This window comes from Plectropomus leopardus, chromosome 11 (assembly GCF_026936395.1).
Source record: "Plectropomus leopardus strain MGB_pleo_1.0 chromosome 11, ASM2693639v1, whole genome shotgun sequence".
Classification (NCBI taxonomy): Eukaryota; Metazoa; Chordata; class Actinopteri; order Perciformes; family Serranidae; genus Plectropomus; species Plectropomus leopardus.
In genome coordinates, this window is record NC_142186.1 from 9,410,194 (window position 1) to 9,433,135 (window position 22,942).

Consider the following 22,942-nt stretch of genomic DNA (forward strand, 5'->3'; position numbering starts at 1 on the left):
TACTTAACAAAAAATGGCCCAATTTTTTTTTTAAAGTAACAAGACAATTACTGGAAAATAAGCAAAGAAATATTTTTTTAAAAAGCAAGGAAGAAAAAAAAGAAGCCAAAACAAATTCATAAAAAAATTAAATGACCTTGAGAAAGTGCTAAAAATATTTTCTGTAACATAATTCTAATATTATGCTCATTTTCATATCAATTCCTTGTCAGCTTTTACACTTTTTTGCGCAGTTTGTGGGACATTTATTGCCAAGTTGCACTTTCATAAAAGACACTAAACCAATTTTCTCACATCTCAGAGGTTAATATGATTGTGAAAGCGTCTGAATGCAGCACAAGAGAACAATCCAGGCGCTAAAGGGTTAATCAGTCTGGTATTTGGTATCATACTTACGAGCGCACACGTTGCCTTTCTGTATGGTGGACCTACATGCATGATGGATTTTTGGGATTATGACGCATCCCCCCTGGTAAAAGATATGGATTGCAAAAGCCTGCATGCCTTCATGGTTTGTTAGCTTGTCAGCTCTGGCAGCAGGAGGCAGTGTTACTCAGCAGCTCCCATGTGTCACAACCCTCGCCACTATCTACGTAACAGCTATGGCTTCTGGGAAACCGTCTGGGCCCGTAATCATCGTCCAGTAAAAGGAGATCAGGAGCTGCGGTGCTGCCAAAGATAAATACACAAACATGCCGGGAAAATGCACACGTGTGCACGATCGAATGTACATAGAAACCTGTGCATGGAACCCACACGTGTGCCCACATGTCAAGTTTGTTGCCAAGTGTAACGGCCCTCTTTACTCTTTCAATTGTGGCTGTATGTAAAAATACTTCTGGACAATATAATTTCACACATCGTCACCCTTCCAACGCCCCCCTCTCCTCTTCCCTCGGTTAGAAAATAAAGCTCAGGTCTTGTCAGAGGGAATCCCTGCTCCCCCAGCTGAGAATACACACTCCGTACTGGCCCCTCCGACATAATCCTCCTCCAACAGTCTGAAACCACCCTGACCCATCGTCTAGAGTGAGTCAATGCCTCGGCTTCCCGCACTTCCCAGTAAACCATGCCAGGCCATGAGTGAGGAGACCTCCAGACGATTGAGATTTCCCACTTCTGCATCGGTCGGGCTCGAGATCGCTCTGCCATCGGAACACATTAGTACTACTGAGTCTGTGTGTGTGTGTGTCCCCTCGTGTGGGCTTCCAAGATCCTTAAGGTGGAAAATCAGCCCTGAAACTATTTACATATCATCATATGAACCAGATCTGTGTCCTAGCTTCACATTAGGCACATAGTGCAGACAGCTGCCTTTTTTTTTTCTTTTTTTTTTTAAAGCAACCAGACGGTTACGAAACTCACGGAGCAAATAGGTTATTATGTCTCAGTTATGGTTCCATGATGTGGTTTCAGAGGGAAACGTCCTGAAGTCCCATGTTGAACAGGGAGTTCCTCCTGCGGGCCACCAGTGGAGGCAAACCAAAAAATGACCACTTCACTTTAAAAGTTGTTTTTTGTCTGTGTAAACTGTTTACTTAGCTTCAACACCCATTGTTAGGCCTACTAGAAGTACACTGCAGTCACAGTCACACATGATGCACACACAGATGACTGTCTCTAAAAAGCACAACATTAATAATGGAGTAGTTTTTTTGTACACCTGTACTCAAAGGAAGAATGTTTTCGTATTGCAATTGTGGTTCGTGCTGTGATTCACACAGATTTGGGAGCATTCTATGGATTTGTGGAGATCTGCACAGTGGGATGTATACGCTGTAGGTAGAGCTGAAAGCAATTTTGTAAATCTTCACAGAGACTGGTTTACTTGTCAGTGCAGGGAATCTCTGTATCAGTTCACAGAGGAAATTGGGGTACAATTCAATAGATTCTGCTTTTATTCCCCTTTCCTCTGACAGAAACTCAGTTTAATTGACTCCCGTTCTGATATGACTCTTTGAAAAGCACACACAGGATTATGAAAAAAAAAAACAAAATCAAACATGTTTAACTTTATAATAATGTTGATGTCTTTCAAATTTTAGAATCTCTCAAAATGGGCAAATCTGCTGCCTGCTTCTCTGCAGACTGAAAGTGCACAGCATAACTCTCTGTCTGGCTGCGTTGGCTGCAGGATATTGGCATGTGACCGGATAGGTCAACTGGATAATCAGGACATATTTTAATATGGTGTCAGTCCATCAATAACAAGCAATCTGGTATTTCGTAGCTGTTTGTCAAAGCCCAAACACACCAGCCCATTCTCATTCTGAACTTGTCAAACAGTGCTGCTTTGTCAGTGCTATAGGCATGACTACTCACTGCCAAAAGGCACCTTTCATGTGTGCATGGAATGCTGCCGGATGGCGTCAGCTGACAACACGGCCGGACAGAAACGGCTGCAGTGTTATAATATACGGTATTAAATGCAGGCTTATTGCCTAAATGCAACCATATGCCACGTCATCTCACCAAGTGCATTTGTTGACATCATGGTAGTGGTATCCCAGAGCGTAATAAACAGAAGCAGAGGGATACCTAACTTATAATATCTAGACATGGAAGTCCACTGACAAAGTAGCAACAATGCGACGAGTAGGGATGAGAACGATTTGGACCCACCAAGCCGACAACAGAGAACTAGTTGAGACAAAAGTCCAACCATCACAAACATTCTACCCCTCCATACCAGCAGATGGCTGTCATCTGTAATCGTCATTCAAACTGGGAAGTGGAAGACTGTCTTGATGCTAGTTAGCAAATTACCAACACAAGTGCCACAACAACACAAACCATTGGCAAACTCGTCTTCAAAGGTCAATGGTTAAAGAAAAACAATCTTACCTTATATAACAAGTTTGTTTCGACCTAACTCCCTCTTGACTTTGGCTCTTTGTCTGCATTCCTCTTTTCAGTTGCTCCTGAGCTGAGCAGCCAATCAGAGTGATTTTTATGCACCAACGGGCTCCAACGCCCTTCAACGCAGCTGCCGCCGATTCAACATGCTGGATTGATCGAAAAGAAAATTAAAAAAAAACAGACTATCATCAACACAGGGCAACAATATGGCCACAGACACTTACCAACAGCCACACAGACCAACGGCAGACCATCGGCTCGGTGTGTCAGGGCCTTAAGACAGGGCACTAATACTTTAGAAGTACTTCATATCAAATTTAATTACATCTGCTAAGTTTATAAGATCTGAAAACAAAAGCAACATTTATTTTATGAAGTTAAGACTCAGTAATTCACACAGAGCTAACAAGTTCAGTCTAATAGGCCTTCCTCACAACAGACTCGTCATAAAGTTCAGGTGTTCCTAATAATGCCAATGATGGCTTCACTCTATTCAAGTGCTCCAGTGAGAGTGACAGTGGCCAAGTGTGCAGACACAAGGACCCTGAAAATCAAAGCAGCTACTTGGAATTCAGCCATCATTCATTATTTCAATTTACACCTGTGTTGTCCGACTGTGACAAGTCAAAATGCCTTCCGGGAAAAAGGATGGCAGATTGGAATGTTTTATATAGTCTACAGTCAGTGTGTCATGGTGCCAAAACTCAACATCCTTAATTCTCCTTAACACGTCTTTAGACCTCCTTGAAATCAGTTTAGTCAACCATAACATCTGTTTCAATCTTTTACACACATGCCTACACACACACACACACACACACACACACACACACACATCATTATATAACTAAGACATTTATACAGTCCATCAGGAGTAACCATTCCCTGACAAATATTTGACTTAATGTCATTTCAGGACCAAAAAAACACTTTTGGACATTTCTGCGTATTTTTCTAGATTGAGCTTTCAAAATACAATAGATGTAATATGTTCTGGTCTGAATTGTGAAACTGCATATGTATATGTCTGTTAAAGGGATTTACATCTAATCACTATTTGGAAATCCTATGATAATCAGACTATTTCAGGATACTGATAGTTTTAGGATCGTAAGTTGGATGTACAGTTAAAAGGCTTACTTTGCTTTATCAGTTTACCTGCCATCAGAGTCTCACATCATCGTGTATTATGGAATATCAATAATTTAGCAGAGCCGTCACTTTACAGATTGTGTGGCCTCGCAATGCATTTATGGAGCAGATGTGACTGAAATTAAGCGTGACTGATTCAAGTTGTCAGTCTTCAGATGGTATGGTTGAGTTAATGCATCATGGTCTTTACATTATAGAGGGTGCATCAGTGACAGACTGTAGTTATCTAAACGGATATTTAAGTATGAACTGTCAAACAGTGCTGCTAGTTTATGTGTCGTTGCTGCCATCTGCTGGGCTGCTGATGTATCACATCATTGTTGCTCTATGCAAGCTTTTTTGCACAGGACGTTAACAAATAAAAAATAAATAAACTAGCCAAACCCTAACCCTAAACCTAACTATCTAAGTGTCTAACTAATTTATAAGCAGTGGTGGATGACGTACCTGAAAGCTCCTCTTGAGTAAAAGAACCAGAAAATGACTTTGTAGAAGTTAAAATTTGCCTGTTTGAATATTACTTGAATAAAAGTCGTCAAGTATCTGGTATATACTGTGCTTAAGTATCAAAAGTAAGTTTATTATTGTTGTTGTTATTATTAACTAGTTCTCCAATGTTGTATATATATAATTAAGAATTTAATTAAGTATTGAATGTTAAAGTACAAGTAAATGCTGGTTATAAAAATACAAGCAGTCGGAATTTTGTATTTTTGTTATTTATACTTTTGTTTTTCACGACTTAAAAGTTTTAAATACCCCCCCCCCCCAGACTTAAGTACTGCAACAAAGTATTACTACTTTGTTCCATTACAACACTGTTTGTTTAAGAAAAACAACAAGACTAGATATATAGATACCATGGGTGTGATACAGCACACATTTTCATTATCAATTGCTGTGGATGAATTAGGGTACCAATATTTTGTTTTTTTCTGTTTGTTTGTTTGTTTTTTTTAGGTTGGGCTAAAACAGAGATTACTTTAATATGGCTTGACTCCAAAATCTATAAAAAAAAAAAAAAAAAGACTTAACAGGACAGGTGAATATCAGCTATGAAACCTTGCACCATCTGGTGGAGAATACACTTACCTGTCACTTTAATATTACCAAAATGTGAATGTATTGTAAATAAGCATCAGCAAGCACTTGGTGTCAAAAGACCCCCCCCCCCTTTTTTTCTGGATGAACCACTTGTTTTCCAATTTACCACAACTCTGTCTTTCTCTGAGCTTCTATTTAACATTTGACCTCAGCTGCTACATTGTAGAGACCCAGAGGGGCATCGAGTAAAAACATCAGCACCACTCCACACTGAGCTTTTTTATATGAAATGTACCAACAGTAGTGTATTTCTTCAGCCCCTACATGAACCGCACAGCCCTCTCCTCTCTGCTCTGCTCCCGGGCCTAATGCTCAGTGACTGATGCCATCATTGGATATGCAGCAGTATGGCACATTCCACGGGTGCAGCGTGTGTGAAATAAGGGAAATGTAATAGTGATTGAAATTCAAATATTTTGCTCATATTTCCCGCAACTGCCAATTTGTGTCTTTTAATTAAAAGCAGACATGGTGATGTCATGCATGGAAGGCGAGAGACGGAGCAGGTTTGCCTCTCAGGCCTGCATATGTCACACTGCACGTTTGCCAAAATATCAGATATCTCAATATAGAAAAAAGACGGGATGTGAGGTACCTTATGCAGATGTAAGGTAACCTAACCTACTGAGAAAATACCTGGAGAGGCATGTATACAGGGACATTATTATTAGTCAAAACTCTTGTGGGAACATTCTGAACAATATACCTATTATACTGCATGCTCTCTGATCTGATCAGGAGCATTTTTTCCTGTCAGTGAAAGCTGCCTTTTCATTGAGTTAAATATAATTCCTATTCAAGCTCAACATATGCCCGTGTCAGGCCTGTTTGCTTCTGAGTGATGACCCTCACAGGGCACAGATTGGTCTCTTCTGAAGCAACACTAACTGGTAATGAGCATCTGTGTCCATCAGCCGCTTGTCTGATACATGACTAATAAACATGCAGCGAGCTACGTGGGGCTATTTAAAGGCTCAGAAATGGAGGCGTTGGGAGAGAAGAGGGTCTTTTTCTTGTCCGGGTGTCACTCTGTGTCAGCCACATCGGCAGCGTTCATTAGCATGGGTCAGATCAGCGATCAGCGCTGTCAAATGTGTGAGGGTATACACGTGTGCATCCAAAAGCACACACGGGGCACACAAAGTGTATGAGAACAAATTCACACACGTCCATTGCTCTGCTGCCACCATGTGGAGAAGGTGTGATACATCTACCTCTGCGAGCAAAAATGGGATGTTGGTGGTCCTTATCAACTTACACATGAAACACAGAAAATAAAAGAGTTCAGACTAACTTATATTATGCAATGTGAAAGAACTTTTGTTAGAGCTGCAAATACTGTGATCAGGGCTTTGTTTGCATTAAATCCTACTTAAGAGATGTATGTATGTAGAATAAGAAAAAATTGCTAAGAAAATTATTTGGTCACAAACCGTACTTATACATAAAAAAAATTATTTCTACACAAACATCAAACATTTTTTCTAGTTTCAGTTATCTATACATTTTTTTGCATATTGTCTTCATTATTTCATCCTCTAATTACAGTTAGCAGTGGAAGAAGTAAGGTACCAGTGCCACAAAAATAAAAAATAAAAATACTCGGTTAGCAATAGAGGACCTGTGTTTAAAAATTCAACTTAAGGCATGGCAGTATTATCAGTAAAATAAGTATCTTAAGTAAAAATACTCACTACACAAAATTTAATAATGTTAAATTATGGTCCCCTGAAGGTCCTGGAATGTGGTTTATATGTAAAAGATACACAAGTAAATGTCTGGTGGAAGATACACAAATATTTTTCAGGACTTTAGGGGCTCTCTCTGTTAGTTTTATCAATCTGCAATGTATTATTGTAGACTGATAAAAACTAACAGTGCATGATGACCTCACGTAAATCCCAGCAGAGCATTGCATATTTGAGCATCTAATCAGCAAGTGTGTTTTCACTGACATTAATAACCTGTTTATGATCAGTTCTTTGGAAAGTCCTGCCGTATCCCGTTTGAGCATGAAAACACTATATTCCATTTCTAAGAAACTCAAATATGCAAGCTGGAGTACTTTGAAAGAAACAGTATGTAGACGTAGAATGTGAATACGCAGATTTCTCTGTGCTCATGTAAACACCATATCCCGAATATGATCATAACCGAGATAAGCCTCATAAACAGGTTATTCATATCCATGTAATTGCATGCTATGTCTGAGAACACCTGTGAGGGTGTGCAAGGCCTTAAGTTATAATGATGCATTGTGATATTACTGTTTGACTATATGATAGATTAAAAGTAACATGTAACTACAGCAATTAAATAAGTATGGTGGAGTAAAAATTACAAAATTTCCCCTTTTGATGTCATGGAGTAGACATATAATGTAGCATAGACTGAATATACTCAAACAAATAATAAGCACCATAAAGTGTATAGTAGCTTAATAAATGTAAATGATATGTTCCACTTCTCATTGCATTATTAATCAGGTGTCACATCTCATATATTCCATTATTAGCACCACCACAAATCACAGTCTGTCCTGTAATGTAGTTACATATTTTGTAAAGTCAACCATAACTAAACAGCACCAAGTCTCCATTCAGGCCAAAATGCTCTGAAAGACAAAAGGTCAAGAAGAAATTGTTCTTGAATATAATCAACACGCTTCGCATTTTAATTGTAAATTTTAGTCTTGAGGGTGTCATTTATCACTCTGGTGTATTTGTATAGTCCCTTTACTTTAATACAAAACACATTTATATGTAAATGATGTCCTAAATAACATTCCCAAATTAATTATTTTGCTTTGTGATAGGTTTGAGTTGTAATCCTTAATTTAAAACAAAGACAATACAAACATCAACCTTATTCATTTATTTATTTACGTATTTTAAGAAAGTGACTGAATGTCAAGTTGATTGGGATAGTTCATTAAGTCACAGAAAATAATTTCATTTTTTCCACCCCAGGGTGTCGTTTATGCACGCCTGTATTTACTGTCACAAATCAGCACAGACTTTCCATTCATTTTTAATAGGAAAGAAAGAAAAAAGTCAAAAGTGGTTAAATGTGGGGTTTTTTTTCTATCCTGGTATTCAGATAAAACAGTATTTTTCATTTTCATTACAATTTGTCAAAACCCCAATAAAATCAACACCGCGGGCGCAACACGAGTACACATCAGCACACAATAATTCACCACAGTGATTAGCAATGACAAACTGCAAAGGGATATTGCTTTGACCTGCTCATAATTTGCACCATTGTTATGATTATGACATATAGTCTGTACTTACTCCAGGGAGAGCAGTCTAATCAGGCTACTGGTGTAATTAAATCAACCTGCCACAGGCTCTTATTGACTCGCTAATATGGCCAATACAATATGACTGTTATGACCTGCCGCTCTCAGACATCCATCCATACATGTTAGCCAAGCAATAATTGCCTCAGTTGAATTAGATTGTAATGTATGGAGCAGCCTGAAAATGATGAAGCAGGGGTTGGAAGGCAGTATTATACACACACACACACACACACACACACACACACACACACGTTGTCATACATACAGTAATTAAATGGATTAAAGGGAAACACTGCAAATGCATCACCTGTATTTAACTTCAAGAAAGAAGACAGTAATTACAGCATTTTTTTTTTTTGCATGTGCAGTGTGTAATTTCAACCAGAGTTCTCTGTGCACATGCATGATGTTGAAAACTCATAATCCTTTTAGCCGCTTATTAAACACACACATGCTGGAGGTATGTTATTGAGAAAGCGTAACACTGTTTATTCCAAGTGAAAACATTGCAACTCAACTTTTTTATGTCTGTATTAGCTGATTAGATTCTGCAACATGTATAAAAAACTGCTTTAAAAACTGCAATTTTTTCTACCTGAACTGGTGTGAAAATAACTAGTTGTTGTTGCATGCAGTGATGCAAACGCACGAAACTGAGGGCTTTTTGTTAGACGCAAGAGCAGACATGCACAGAATCCACATTACTTACATTACATTATACGTACACATGCGACTGGTGACTTTGCTGTAGCCAGTCATTAAGGCTAAGTAACACTGGGGCTCTTATTTCACACACAGACACACTGTATGCTGTTACGGATATCTGCTGGATGAGACAATGGTCGTTATTCTGCGCGTCTCTGACTGGATATGGAGCGAGGGGATGATTGTGCCGTGGAGTTCAACAGCTGCTCTGTAGCCTGGTGTTGCGGTAACAAGTACAAATATGTTCAGAAAAAAAAACGCATTTGTCGTGCCTTTGCAAAAGACCGTGATGTATGATTCAAACAAATACTCTGATCATAATGATGTGCTAAAAATGTACGGTATGTCGACCTGCAGAGCTCTGGGTAAAGGTGAAGGATTTAGTTTAGATGGGCCCTTTTTATCGCTCTATAAATATGTTATTTTTGTTATTTTTATACAAATAATTTTATCTTTTCCAATGTTGTCGAGCTTTTCCCATATCTGAAATAGAGGGTATGGGGGTTCTTCATCAGATACTTTTCAGCATCTAGAACTTAATTACCTGCATACTGGTGATTTTTTTTAGCACCAATTAGTGCCCTTTCTGCAGTCATTTAGTGTGAAAATGTCTTTAATTTTGTCACAATACAAGTCCTCTGCAACATTCATGTTTTTATTGGAGGGCGGGGGGAAAAATATACATTCTAAATATTGATGGGGCATGTATTACTTAATTAACCAAAGATTTTGTTGAAGTTCAATTTTGAGTGTTAAAATTTGAAGCCATTGTATAAAAAAACCCATTATTGTTGTAATCTCCCGGTGCATGCCTCACAGCTGTTCTTGATCATGATTGGCTCCCATCACTAATCAAGACAGTATTTATATTAAGGAACCTGACTTACCTCATTTGAAAGCTGGCAGAGCTGACAAATTAGGATCCCGCTGTTGTAGAGACCTTATCCTGAAGTAGATTCATCAATACCCTAAAAAACACAATAAAGTTATATATACATCATAATGCATCTTATGCATCTAATCATGTTGGGCCATTTTTATACCAAAATTATGTAAGAGTTATAGAACCTTTATATTAGTATTATTATTACTTTCATTAATTCATTAATTATTTCATTTCATATATATATATATATATATATATATATATATATATATATATATACATAATTAATTGTACATTTTTTCATTGCATTTATTAGAGCTAATAGCTAACAGGAATTCAACATATATAAACAACTTAGCCAATCAATCAAACAATATTAAAAGAATATCAGATAATAAGAGAATGAAGTTAAGTGCAAATTGGCAAATTTCTTCAATGAAATGTATATAGTGATAAAATGTATGTAATACACACACACACACACACACACACAGGGCTAGGATGATGCTCAGCTGGGATGATACTTCTTAGGAGCATGCTCTCGCTCTTGTTTTTACACAATGGCCTCTCACAACTGTAAAAGAGCCCCTCTGTGTGGCGAACGGCGCACTCCTCTCCCTCATCACTGAGAGAATGACTGTGTGTCTGAGGTGTGTGTGTGCTGCAGAAGGAGAGAGAGGGCGAGAGAGTGCTTGTAGAAGACAGATGGAAAGCGAAAGTGACAAAAAGAAAAGAAGCAGGAGAAAGGAGAGACAAGAGAGATAGACCTCCGACTCACCCCCCCCTTCCCTCCCTCACTCACTCAATTTCTCTCCTGAAACTCCTCAACATGACATCACCAGCACGCAGGCAGGCAGGCAGACATACAGCACAGTGCTATGCTTATTCATGTATTCAAAGCTAATTCCCAAATGATTTAATCTGTAACATGATTAACCGTGGAGCAATTTAGAAATAATCCGTTAGCATTCAGAAATAACACTACAGCCTTAATCATTATGGGAAAGAAAGAGGGGGGCTGCGATCTTGAGACCTCACTGCAATCATGACGTCAGTTTTTTCTGACCGCATCAGACCTTTATGAAACCGAGAGGCCGGAGCTGGGGTCAAATGTCAAACTGCAATTGATGTCACACTGCTCACATGGGTCCGGCTGATGCATGATTAGTTAGATATATACATTTAGATAATGTGCTTGTCCCCTAATCTATTAGGAGCCGCTCTGCTCTTCGCCCCAGGACCCTAATGCACTCCAATGTATTTATGGTCAATAATTAAAAGGGAAAAGCATGCATTAAAACCGGTCTCTACTTAACAGATCTTAACTAATGAGATTAGGATAATGAATAGGCCACTTTACTAGCTTGGCCCGGTACAGTGGCCATTTCGCTGACAGCTGCTGAATATGACAAGGTTAGCATCATAAGCCTTTTCTTGCAGAGGGGGTTTAGGGGCATGGATTAATGCCCCGAGGAACAGTGAAAAGAGGCCAGCCTATTTGTATAAATGCATTAATCCAGGAGAAAAATACACTGGACCTTGACTCATTTGTTTTTGGATTCCATAATTCGATGAAAAATGAGTGGCATTTTGTTTTGCAAACGTGATCATCCGGAAATGTAGCTCTCATGCCTCATAAAAGGCTCCCACACACTTTCATGTACAAAATTTCAAAACTTTTCCATGACTTTTCAAACATAATTTCAGTTGGATGGCATACATGGAGAGAGACAAAAACGTGAGGAGAATATGGAGGCACATACGAGACGGTAAACCAGGGTTCCTACAGTTTAAGGCAAATTTTATACTTTTAAGACTTTATTAATGCTACTCGACATCAGATTTAAGACCAACTTTGCAATAACGGAAACTGAAGAAAAAAATGTGAACCACATTTTTACGCGTTGATTTTTCTGTTTTTGGCGTTTCTCACTCTGCACATCGGATTTCACTGCCTTAATTCCCATGAGTTTAACAAGAGGGATTTGGGATTTTTTTATTTTCTATTTTTTTTAATTAATATTATTAATTATTTTAAGATTTTATAATGCAACATCAGAAAAAACATTTCATGCCTGAGCATCTTTAAGACTGCTGAACATTTGATTTAAGTCAGTTTCATAACAATTAAGGCTTTATTTTTATATTAATAAAATCAATGCCTTTTAAGATTTTTTAAGGATCTGCAGGAACCCTGGTAAACAAAATGTCACATATTGAAACATATGAGGGCTACGTTACATCAATCGCTATAGAAAATGAATTTGGCGTTGTGTTACAATACATAAAAGGGTTATTCATGGAAGACTACTGTAACAAAGTCATCACGCACAACGAAAGTTCATGACTTTTCCAGGTTTTCCATGACCGTGGAAACTGTGCTTGTAGCCACACACAGAAGGGCTTATTTATGATCATGCTAAACATACTTTTTTGGTTTGGTTTTTTTTTGTTTTTTGTTAAATAATGATACGCAGTGGAAATAAAACATGAGAACAGGAGGGCACGTGCCGCTCTCAGCACTCCGTCTCATTTTCTTGGCTGCAGTGGGTCCTGAAGAGTGGAGACAAATGAGAGAAAAACCCCAGAGTCATAAATATGATCCGACTTCATCACCACCGATTTCCCTCTTTTCCCCCCCTACAGCTTTCTCTCCACCGCAGCGAATAACGCCTGCCGTGCGTGTACGACATCAGCTGTGAATGATTCAGTGCCACCAAAGGTTAATTTTCAATTTGCACAGTGAAGGGTTACCATTACATTTTGACCTGCAAATTGTATCTCCCCTTTAATACCCTATCATTTCATTTTGGGTCCCTTTGTAGTTTGAACTGGGGCTGGCTATATTTGGTAGTGGCCATCTGTTTATTATTTAGCCTGTGCTTGGGTGTGCAGCCTGACTGCATTAGGGAGCAAGAGGGGTAGCAGGAGAACAGCACTACCTGGCCCTGGTAGGGTCTTTACCAGTCTCCCCGGACCTATTAAAATCCTGTTAACTTTGATAATCCCTGGCAAGAACTTGGCCTCTGTGGACCACTGAGCAGGAGAGGAATACTTTAAAGTGCCACTGTTTAAGAGGTCATAACATCTTGTAAAGCTGCGTGTGGTTGCTGCTGAGGGTCACATAATGATACCTGAGAGAAGAGACAAAGGGCAAGCCGCCGAGCATTGAATATGATTTATACACCTTTTTTTCCCAGCGGGGAAACTCTTCTTTCTCTGTGTGGTTGGTTGTGAGTCAACTGTGTTTCACCCAGCTGCGTCAAATTTATTTTATTCGCCCTCAGTCTTGACCCTTTCCCTTCTCACGGTCTCTTAGAAAAAGCATGGTGTTGTCTAGCTCTGTTATTTTCTGATGATGTCTACAGTAGTGGGTATTTTTCCACTACCTCACTTTTTGTAGGGTTTCTCCAAACTGAGGGTGACTTCAAAATAAGACAAAATGCTAACAGGGCCAAATTATTACCAAACAAACCCAACACTTCATGTCGGTTTCAGAAACATATGGATAGACTAAACATAATCACTGCAGGGATAAATCTTTATCATTCACTGTCCATCACAACCTCAGAAATCTTGCTATATTTTCATCACGCTAAATTTCAAATGCCTTCATCCTCCTCTTTCTCATTTCTGTCTCCCGCTGACATTTGCCCTCTGACAGGTTCATATTAGATAAGACCCGCCTACTTGACATTTGTCCAACCAATCAATAGGACAAATGATAGCCTGTGACCATCATACTTGCTGAACACCACTTTATATAAACAAAATACTGCATGGAGGATGTCTTTATCAGAAAACAACTGCATCAGCTGCTTATTTAAATGCATATAGTGACATAATGTTATTTTCCAGACAACATTTTGTGGTCATGCTAAAAATGAAACCACAAAGTATAAACCGACACTGTTGTTTTCATATGAGGACAATCTTCTCCCTGCTGGTGTTCAAATGCTTAAAATGACACGTGTTTTATTGATGAGAAATCTGATGGCTGTTATTCCTCAAAAGCAAAGTTATGAATAAGAGTTATATTAGCATTGCAAAACCTCTGCAGCTGTGTTCAGACAGAACATGATGTAAATGTTTTTATCTTACCATTATTTGCGCAAATTTGACCTCAGGGTATGCAGTCTCAATTTATTCGGCCAAAACAGCAAATGACTGTATAAACGTGTATGTGTAGCTAGCTAGCTTTAAAGTTTTGACTGACTGATTTTGAAACTCGCCAGAATCTCTTTATTATTGTTTTCGCTGTGCATTTGTGTTTCATTTATACTATGGATCCCTGACCCATCTTTGCATCACATTGCACCACCTACAGAAAATGTGTGACTATCTCTATAGGACGTGCTATGAAATGATTGCACAGTATTTCAGGAGGGTAAGTGGAAAGTGGGTGTACAAAATGACTGACTTTGACACTATTTGAGATCATGTTCATATATGTCCAACAGTCAACCACTATTTTCCCCAACTTAACCAAGCAAGTGGCCTTAGTTGCCTAAACATAACAAAACCTTAGCTTTATAGAAGTGGCAGATAAGAAAACACTCATTGACTTGCTTCTGCATGGAAGTTCATCCTTGAGGTTAGAAACAATGGTATTGGGGAAAAAATAAAAGATAATCTAACCTAAATGTCCATTTGCTAGACTTTCTTGAGCTTTCAACAACATCTCAGACTTCAGCGGGGAATGGAGATTGCTGTATTGTCACGGAGATAATCTCTTTGAATAGTTATCCAGCAGAATCTGTATGCTGAACAAGATTCTGGTATTGGAATAGTAATGGTCTCCGTTTGTAGTACACTGCAGTCCGAGAAGTATTTACCGATCATGTCTGAGCTGGCTAAACTTGCATGCATTTAAACCGTCAATGTGAAGCACAAAAGAGGTAGAACACATTGACTGACGTGCAATCTCGGGATCCATTGACTATTGGCTGAAAACAATTTACTTTTTTATTAGCTTTTTAAAAATTGTTCTGCATCCATATGCTGATATCTGTTCAAAGAGATTAGCCAAAATGTTGTCTGGACCTAAAAATCTTTCTCTCAAGTTGCTAAACATTATAAAAATTGACCAGACCTTGGATAAGAAATCTTGGCCTGGACTTCTGCTGGCAACGCAGGAAACCTTTTTAAGTATTGACCATTGACCAAAGAGACTAAATTGTCATCAGAGTGATAGTCGATGGGTTTTGAGATTGTCATGGCTGTAGCTTAACCGTCATCAAGTTCCATACTTAGATCACGTGACATCAGCTGAGCTATCTCCATCCACTGATGAAGGCTGTGAGCTTAAAAAAAGCTAGTAAGTGGACCTTGAGTTAAGATATTTCCTTAAATTAAACTACATTTATATGAGTTGTTTTGGAAGTTAATGACAAATTATCCATTTTTGTCTGACTTAGGACTCAAGTGTCAAAAAAAGTTAACGTCTTGCCTTCAGGGAAGGAGGAATCTACTAACAAGTAGGATGTCAAGCCCCTTAGTCTAGTATTTTATTTATTTATGTATTTTTTAATTGAATTCCATTATGACAGAATGGCAAAGCCTTCCCACTAGATTTATTAAATTGCAGATAATATGGCTTCCTTTGTAATGATTTCTGGATGACTTCATTTTTCGGTGAGATTAAGTCAGGTTGGTTAAGCAGGGTAACAGAGCAGACGTGTGTATGGATGCTGGAGCTGGCCCTAACAGGTGTTGTGAGGGCTCTGGCATTAACACCAACACCTGGCCTGAAGCCCCAGAGACCACATGCTGCACAACACTATTAGTCAGCTATGTGGACCACAGATAGACAGAGCTAAAACTGGCTGCTGCCACTTCACAGAGAGTGAGAGACCTATAAAAGAATAGCTCCCCCGTCTATTTTTGCCCTCCTGATAACATTTTATCACCCGATTTCAAAGTCTTTAGAGGGGATATTTCAAAGCGAGCCAGACATTCTGAGACAGGAACAACTTTGCTAGAGTAATTTCTCCTCACTGTGTATGAAAATTTAAATTCCTCGCCGCTCAATGGGAAGCAGAAGTTGAAACGAGCCAGAAACCACCAGCATGTGCTGAGAAATTCCTTCTTCCTTATGGTGACGATTACCAAGAGGGGCAAAGGGAAAGGGGGGTGTAATGACAGCCGCGGTGGCACTGCCCTCTATCTAGAGAGCGCCTCCATGGCCTGCAGTCAAAACTATCAGCTCCCTTTCATGATCATCTACTGTACAGCAGCACTGATAATCCACGGAGCAAAACGAGGATGCTTCGTCTTTTTTTAAGTAAATGCAAGAATGTGTTCTATCCACAGAGAGCCATTTAACATTCTTCTGTAAAATGGCATCAGAAAGGAAAAAAATACCCTCTTTTTCCACAACACGTGTTCACTCCTTTGATACCTCAAAGTGAGCTTAGACTGATTTATATCAAAAGATTCAAAGCCACTGACCCCTTGAAACCTGAGCAAATTGGCTTGATTTATCATAAATAATAACTGGCCAAAAATTAGCAAGAAATTAGCAGAAAGTTACGAGAAAATTAGCAGGAAAAAAATGACAGGAAAAAGAAAGAAAAAAAGAAAATGACCTCAAGGAAAAAAGCATTAAAAAACTTTTTTTTTTGGTAATACAATTTTAAGTATATTAAAAGAAATTTAAATATATTTTATGGACATTTTTCCTTTGTGTATAAGATAATATCTATTTATCATCCACAGCAATTTTTTAGGTCATTTCCTTGTCATCTTCAACTAAGTTTAGCAGTTTTCTTGCCAAATTGCTCATTATGTTTTTTCTTGTGTTTTTGAAAGACAGACCAATTTCCTCAGGTTTCAGAGGTTTAAATGCTTGTGAGAGGAGTCTGAAAGCAGCACAAGAAAACTGATGTCAATCCAAGTTTTAACGCGTTAAACACAAACAAATAAGTTTTGATACTTTACATTGTGTAACAACTGGATATCCAAGGGGAAAAGTGCAGAAAAGGTTCCGTTTGTCTGTTTTAAATCAAATGTATGGGTTAATTAAACAGGGCTCAGGGGTCAAGATAATAATGGCTCGTGTCACTGATGACAATTCGTTCGTTTCAAATACATCGACAAAAACGCATGATTAGTTGAACCTGACTAAGCAGTTGTCTTGAGGTTTTATTGGCAGGGCCAGGCTTCCCATTTCTCATTTCCAAAGCAACGCAGTGTTTTTGCTTCATCACTGCTCATCCTTTATTTTGACAGATGCAACTTCAGGCGTTTGCAAGCACATCAATGTCTTGTGACATTGCCACCACATCCAAATGGAGACACAGGAAATGACAATCTTGCCTTTAGTTCTGCCTCTTTTTCATTGTGCTCTTCATGACTAGACCTCCCAGTCTCCAAAGTGAAAAATGATCCATTGATTAGACTCCTCAGTCATTAAAGGGCACATCCAAGCACTGGGCAATGAGCATATGGGATCAAAGGTCACCAAAGGGTCCTGTTCATAGTAAGGCCTTCCTGCAAGAGGGCACAGCAACTCCCTTTATGATCCTTCATTACATTAGAGGTTAACCTCAGTCTTTTTTTTCCTACCAGGGGGATAATGTGAACCAGCAGGCGCTTTTGTTCAGCACTGGGAAACAGTGGTTAACAGAGTAACAGGAAGAAGGTGTGAAAGAGAAGATGTCGGGGAGATAGAGGAATAAGATGAGACAAGAGATGAGGGAAGGAGAGAGGATGTGAGAGTGAAGCCAGCGTGTGGAGGAAGATTTCCTGAGTGTCACTGCAGCCCTGATTCCTCCCCACTCCTTCTCCCAGAAAATTAAATATTGATCAATCTCACAGGCCTACTAACAACGGAGGAGATAAAGAAGAGTATTAAAGGAAATAAATAAATATACACTTGTATCACCTGTCCAAGCTGGGGGAGAGGGGGTAGCGAGGACAGGGGGATGGGTGTGTGTTTATGGAGGGCGATTCCCAGGCTTGGGAAATGCAGGTCCATCCATCAGCCACACCCTGAACACGAGGTAGGTTTAGCCGGGAAGGTCTAAAGGCAGGCAGACTCGAGGCTGGGAGGTGGGGTCTTCTTTATCGCGCTTCTTCTCTGACAGTGAGCAAACAACCCCTCATCTCTGATCAGCTTTATCAGTAAAGCTTCTGAGGCTGCGCAGACTTTTAAATAATTAACAAGGCGTACATTTCTATAGCCCTCCTGATGAGGGATCTGCATCTCAGAGCTGTCCTTTATACCCTGAGCCGTTATTTATGCCCCTGTTCCTAGTCCTCCCAGGAAGATGAGGCATAAACAGCAGGCTTTAATAAGTCTGCAGCTTCAGCTAGGCCTCGCATTACTTTTGCACAGGAACATCACACTATTTCAAAATAAATGCATTTTAAGAAACATGCTTTCATTCCCCAAATTAATAAAAAAAAAAGACTAAGAAGGAAATATATAGCATTTGATGTAAGGGAAACCATAAACAGGAGAAAAACTTTTAATCATTGCAAATATAAATAGGAGAAAGACAGGCTAATTAAATACTAGCATTTTCTATCTTCCAAAATGTTTGATTTTTTCTATATGCTTTGTGTCAGTAGCTGTAATGTGACCATATATGTCCATTGTTTGGTTGCTGAGGTGGTCGTAGCGGTGTATGTCGTAAAATATTTGGGTGTTCAGAAATCAAAATTGATAAGACGTTCTCCTATTTAGGCATGAAACTAGCTATGACCTGGAGGATGACATCAGTGCATATAAAAGAATTTATTTACTTTTACTCCCTGCATGAATGTTTCACAGGGGTGTGCAAGCATTCATAAGATTTCACAAAATCTTTATCTTTTTTTTCCATATAATTTATGCAAATGACATCCATGCTTGATGTTGCAAGCACTCAGTCCCCTTATTTAAATGAATAAGTAGTATATAAACATAGCAATAACAATAAAAATAGTTTATTACACACTATCATGTAGTATGCAATGCTTTAAATGTCTCCTATGAACACAAAAGCATATAATGGACATGGGGCATACATTATGATACCTTATCCTTATGCAGCCTTATGAAATGCTAAATAGATGGATTTAGGTGACAGTGTTGCCAATACACCCTTCCCTTCCTTTTGATACAACAATGTGTAACAATAGTATGTAGATATATATATATATATCACCTTTTCATGACAGAGGAAAAATAAACTTGTGTTTAACTTTGGGAGCATTTTTTTTTTTTTCATGAAATGTTGTCGGTTTTTTTAAAGTTGTATATTTAGCATGAGAAACAGGTCAAATTTGTATTTCGAGAAAGTTAGGCACAAAAAAAATTATGGTTTCAGTTTACACCTTACCATGAATCAACGATTCATGATTTTGTAGCTCTGTGAGCACCTGGGTAAACTTCTGTTTTCAACCATCATCACTATTTTCATGACTTTAGTAAACTGAAAGACTGAAAAAAAGATGAAGATGGTCGCCCCTGATTTCCAGTTAGTGGTCATAATAAGGTGAAAAAAAACCCATCAGACTTAATTTAAACCTTTTTAACCTCAAAGTGCATTACCTCTTGCATTTAAGTTTATGGGATTCAACCTTCAAGATTGATTCCCACTGTACTTAATAAGATAAGCATCACCAATCATCACAAATGTGGTGCACCCAGTAAGGATTTTTTAACCCAGTTTATATGGCAGTGTCACTTGGGGCTCTTACGGCTGTGACTGATCTAAACAAAAGCCCATTTCACTTCACCGAATAATGAACTGTTTGCATTTAAACCCCCCTCTGCACACGCACACGCATACACACAACACTGACAGCCCCCGAAACAGCTATTGGATGCAGCTCCTTAAACAAATTATGACAGGCGATCTTCCTCGCCGATCGACCTTTGTTGACCTCTTATATTGCAGATATTTATTACTGTCCTTTATCCTCCAGATAACACTGGCTACATTGCGAATTGTGTGTGTGTGTGTGTGAGAGAGAGAGAGAGAGAGAGAGAGAGAGAGGAGGTGTGTAAATCCTGGAGTGGAAGCAGCCAGGCAGCTGGTCATAAACGCCAGCACTATAGGATTTCCACATAAAGAAACGGAGTGCAACAGCCTCTCTATCCTTTCCCACCTCCCACCTCCCCCGTTCCTCCACTCCTAACCCCTCCTCCCCCCTTCTTCTTCCTCCACCCTGCCCCCCTTTCTACTCCCCCCCCCTACTGTCGTTCCACTCATGATCTGGAGAGATGTTATCGCTCCATTTAAGAAAGGAACAAACAAGATTATACTTTAAGTTATCCACGATTATGGCCACAAATCTGGTGCTGCTGGAGCGAGGGGCGGGAGGAGGGGGGGTGAAAGATGATAAAGTAAACTGAGTTGCTTTTCTTTTCCTCCCAGTCTATCTCTTTTTATCCGCCACACAAACAGATTTATAGGATAAAGAAGAAGAGGCTTTTGTGGACAGTATATCTTTCAAAAACAGTCAGGCCTTCTGGGAGGAGGTGAAAAAAAATGTGACAATGACATATGTCTTCAACAGCTTGCGCCTTTTTCTGTCTGATTGTGTGTGTGTGTGTGTGTGTGTGTGTGTGTGTGTGTGTGTGTGTGTGTGTGTTGCTATGACATAATCCCTCACACAGAGTCAACAGCATCCCTTAAACACACACAACCTGACTGAAAGGGGGAAAAAATAATGAATAAAAATGTCAACCTCTCAGATTGTAAATTGAAAGGGCCGTTGTAAAGGCGCTCTCGTCGCCTCAGCTGCGGCCCAACGTCTCGGCGCGACATGCACTTTACATCTGCACCGCCTGGCTTCTGACTGCGGCTCATCACAAACACGACAGAGCAGAAAAAAAAGCGCGACACCTAGAAGTCTATTCATGTCATACAGTAGAGCGAGGGGGCTTTTTTCCCCGTCTCCTCCGCAGCTACAACCATCAATTTAGCTCCGTGGTGGCCAGTCAGCCCCGCTCTGTCCCAGCTGTGTTTGACACTATTTATCTGCTCTAGTGAAGCAGATCATTTTTGATTATTAACCTCCCACCCCAAAAAAAGAAAAGCTCCCCCGAAAAGGTTAAGACGCAAAATGACAACCTCACGCGATTCTCACCCGGGCAATCAAACACTTGACTGTTACAGCTGCAGAGCCACTCCATCAAATCGTCTTTTCAAAGCACGCATGCACACACAAACACACACACACACACACACACACACACACACACACACACACACACACACACACACACACACACACACACACTTCAGCTCTTTCTTTCTCACCCCATCCCTCAATATGTTTTCACCCCCCCTTCATCTGACTCTGTCTCCATTCTTGCTATCTTTTCATTTGTCTCTCAATCCAATCTTTGTCTACCCATCTCTCCCTCTCTCTCTTTTCTTCTCTCCCTCCCTCGCCACCCTCTGTCTTCTTCTCTTGCTCGCCTCTCTCAGTCCATGTGTGCACCCTGCCCATTAAATTACAGTCCTCTCTAATAAAAGGTTGAACTTTCTTTACCCACTCATGTGGATGAAGAATCTGCCAGTTTCCTGCTGTTCCAAATTCCTGCCTCAGAATATTGGACACACACACAGACACACTCATACACACACACAGAAGACCCTGCTTTGCCTCATCGTTTGCGTTTATCTTTCTCACTTAAAGTGTCACACATGCTAACATACAAACGCTTTCTCTAACACACGCATACACACTGATGACGAATTCGTCAGCCCCTTTTTACCCCGCTGCTCCAAACCTGTCCCCCTTGACATCTTCATTCTATACACACCGGTGCCATTACGCCTGCCCATCCAATAAATTAAGCCCATTTACCCTTCTGAATTATGTTATGTTTATTGATGCTCGTATAATTTAATTTCACACAAATTCCATTAAAGATTATGCTCTCTGTCACAGAGCAGCACTTCCAGGAGAGGGGGGAATCTAATCGGGTTATAATGGATCTGAGACATGCATTACAGTCGGGAGACACACAGCGCACAACGTCCACGCACACAATTGTCATCTTAATAACGCAGAGTCAAGCAAACGGATCAATGGTCACCGCGATGATGCTGTCAAACCGCACTAAGTGACAGGAAGCTTTCAGAGCTCGCTATCAAAAGGAAGTCGTCTCGGGGGGATTATACTGTCCTCTGGGCCTGCGGGGAATAAAATATGTCACCTCAGTCACACAGCTTTGTCAATAATTACACAGTACTACACCCTGAGATACTGCACTCCAGAACCCTGACCTGGAAAATTAATTGCAAATATTCAGACGGTAAACCAAATATTTGTCTGAAATTCCATTAGGGTTGCCCACTTTGCGCAGTTGGTAATTCAGTCTTAATGAAATCACTTTTCACTGTTCTGTTAATAATCTGCCAGAGTGTGGATGAATTTATGAACAACAATAGTTCAAGCTTTGCCTTCTGACTTGGTGACTTCTGACTTGATTTGCATGAGCATAAACATGCAAAAGTTTGTCTTGGTTGATGACTCTGTCTCATGTCCCCTCCCCTCATGTCTCTTTGGGATGAACATCACAGTACAGTACAATAACACATCCCAATGCTAGAAAAAATGTTCACATTGTACATTTATGAAAGACACAGATATAATGCATTTACAAATTATTTTGTTGCTACAACATTGAAACGTAACGTATCTCCATCAACAATGTGGTGAAGGCACAGAAAAACTTGGTATGGCTGAGAAAATATCAGGTTTAACTATGCAAAACCTGCTGGAAAAGCAGTCAGAAAACATCGTGATGTGTCAGTAGAAAACAATCAGGTATGGTGTCACAATAAAACAACAAAACTAAATATGTCTCAGTATAAAAGCACCCTTTAACATCCTTATGAGACGCAGGTTGTAAACCCATCTGTGGCTATTCTTGAAGATGACATCAACTAGTATTAGGAGTGAGAAAGTCCACGTAAAGTGGG

The 22,942-nt window shown here is 39.5% G+C and overlaps 1 protein-coding gene across 2 annotated transcripts in view; it reads right to left on the reverse strand.

Annotated features, from left to right (window-relative positions):
• LOC121946226 (nuclear factor of activated T-cells, cytoplasmic 1-like) overlaps positions 1 to 22,942 on the reverse strand; it is a 155,851-nt gene that overhangs the window by 87,327 nt on the left and 45,582 nt on the right. For both annotated transcript variants that reach the window (XM_042490717.2, XM_088083991.1), the window contains one exon: positions 10,015 to 10,095. The gene's annotated coding sequence lies outside the window, so the exon portion shown is untranslated. The remainder of the gene's footprint in view (positions 1 to 10,014; positions 10,096 to 22,942) is intronic.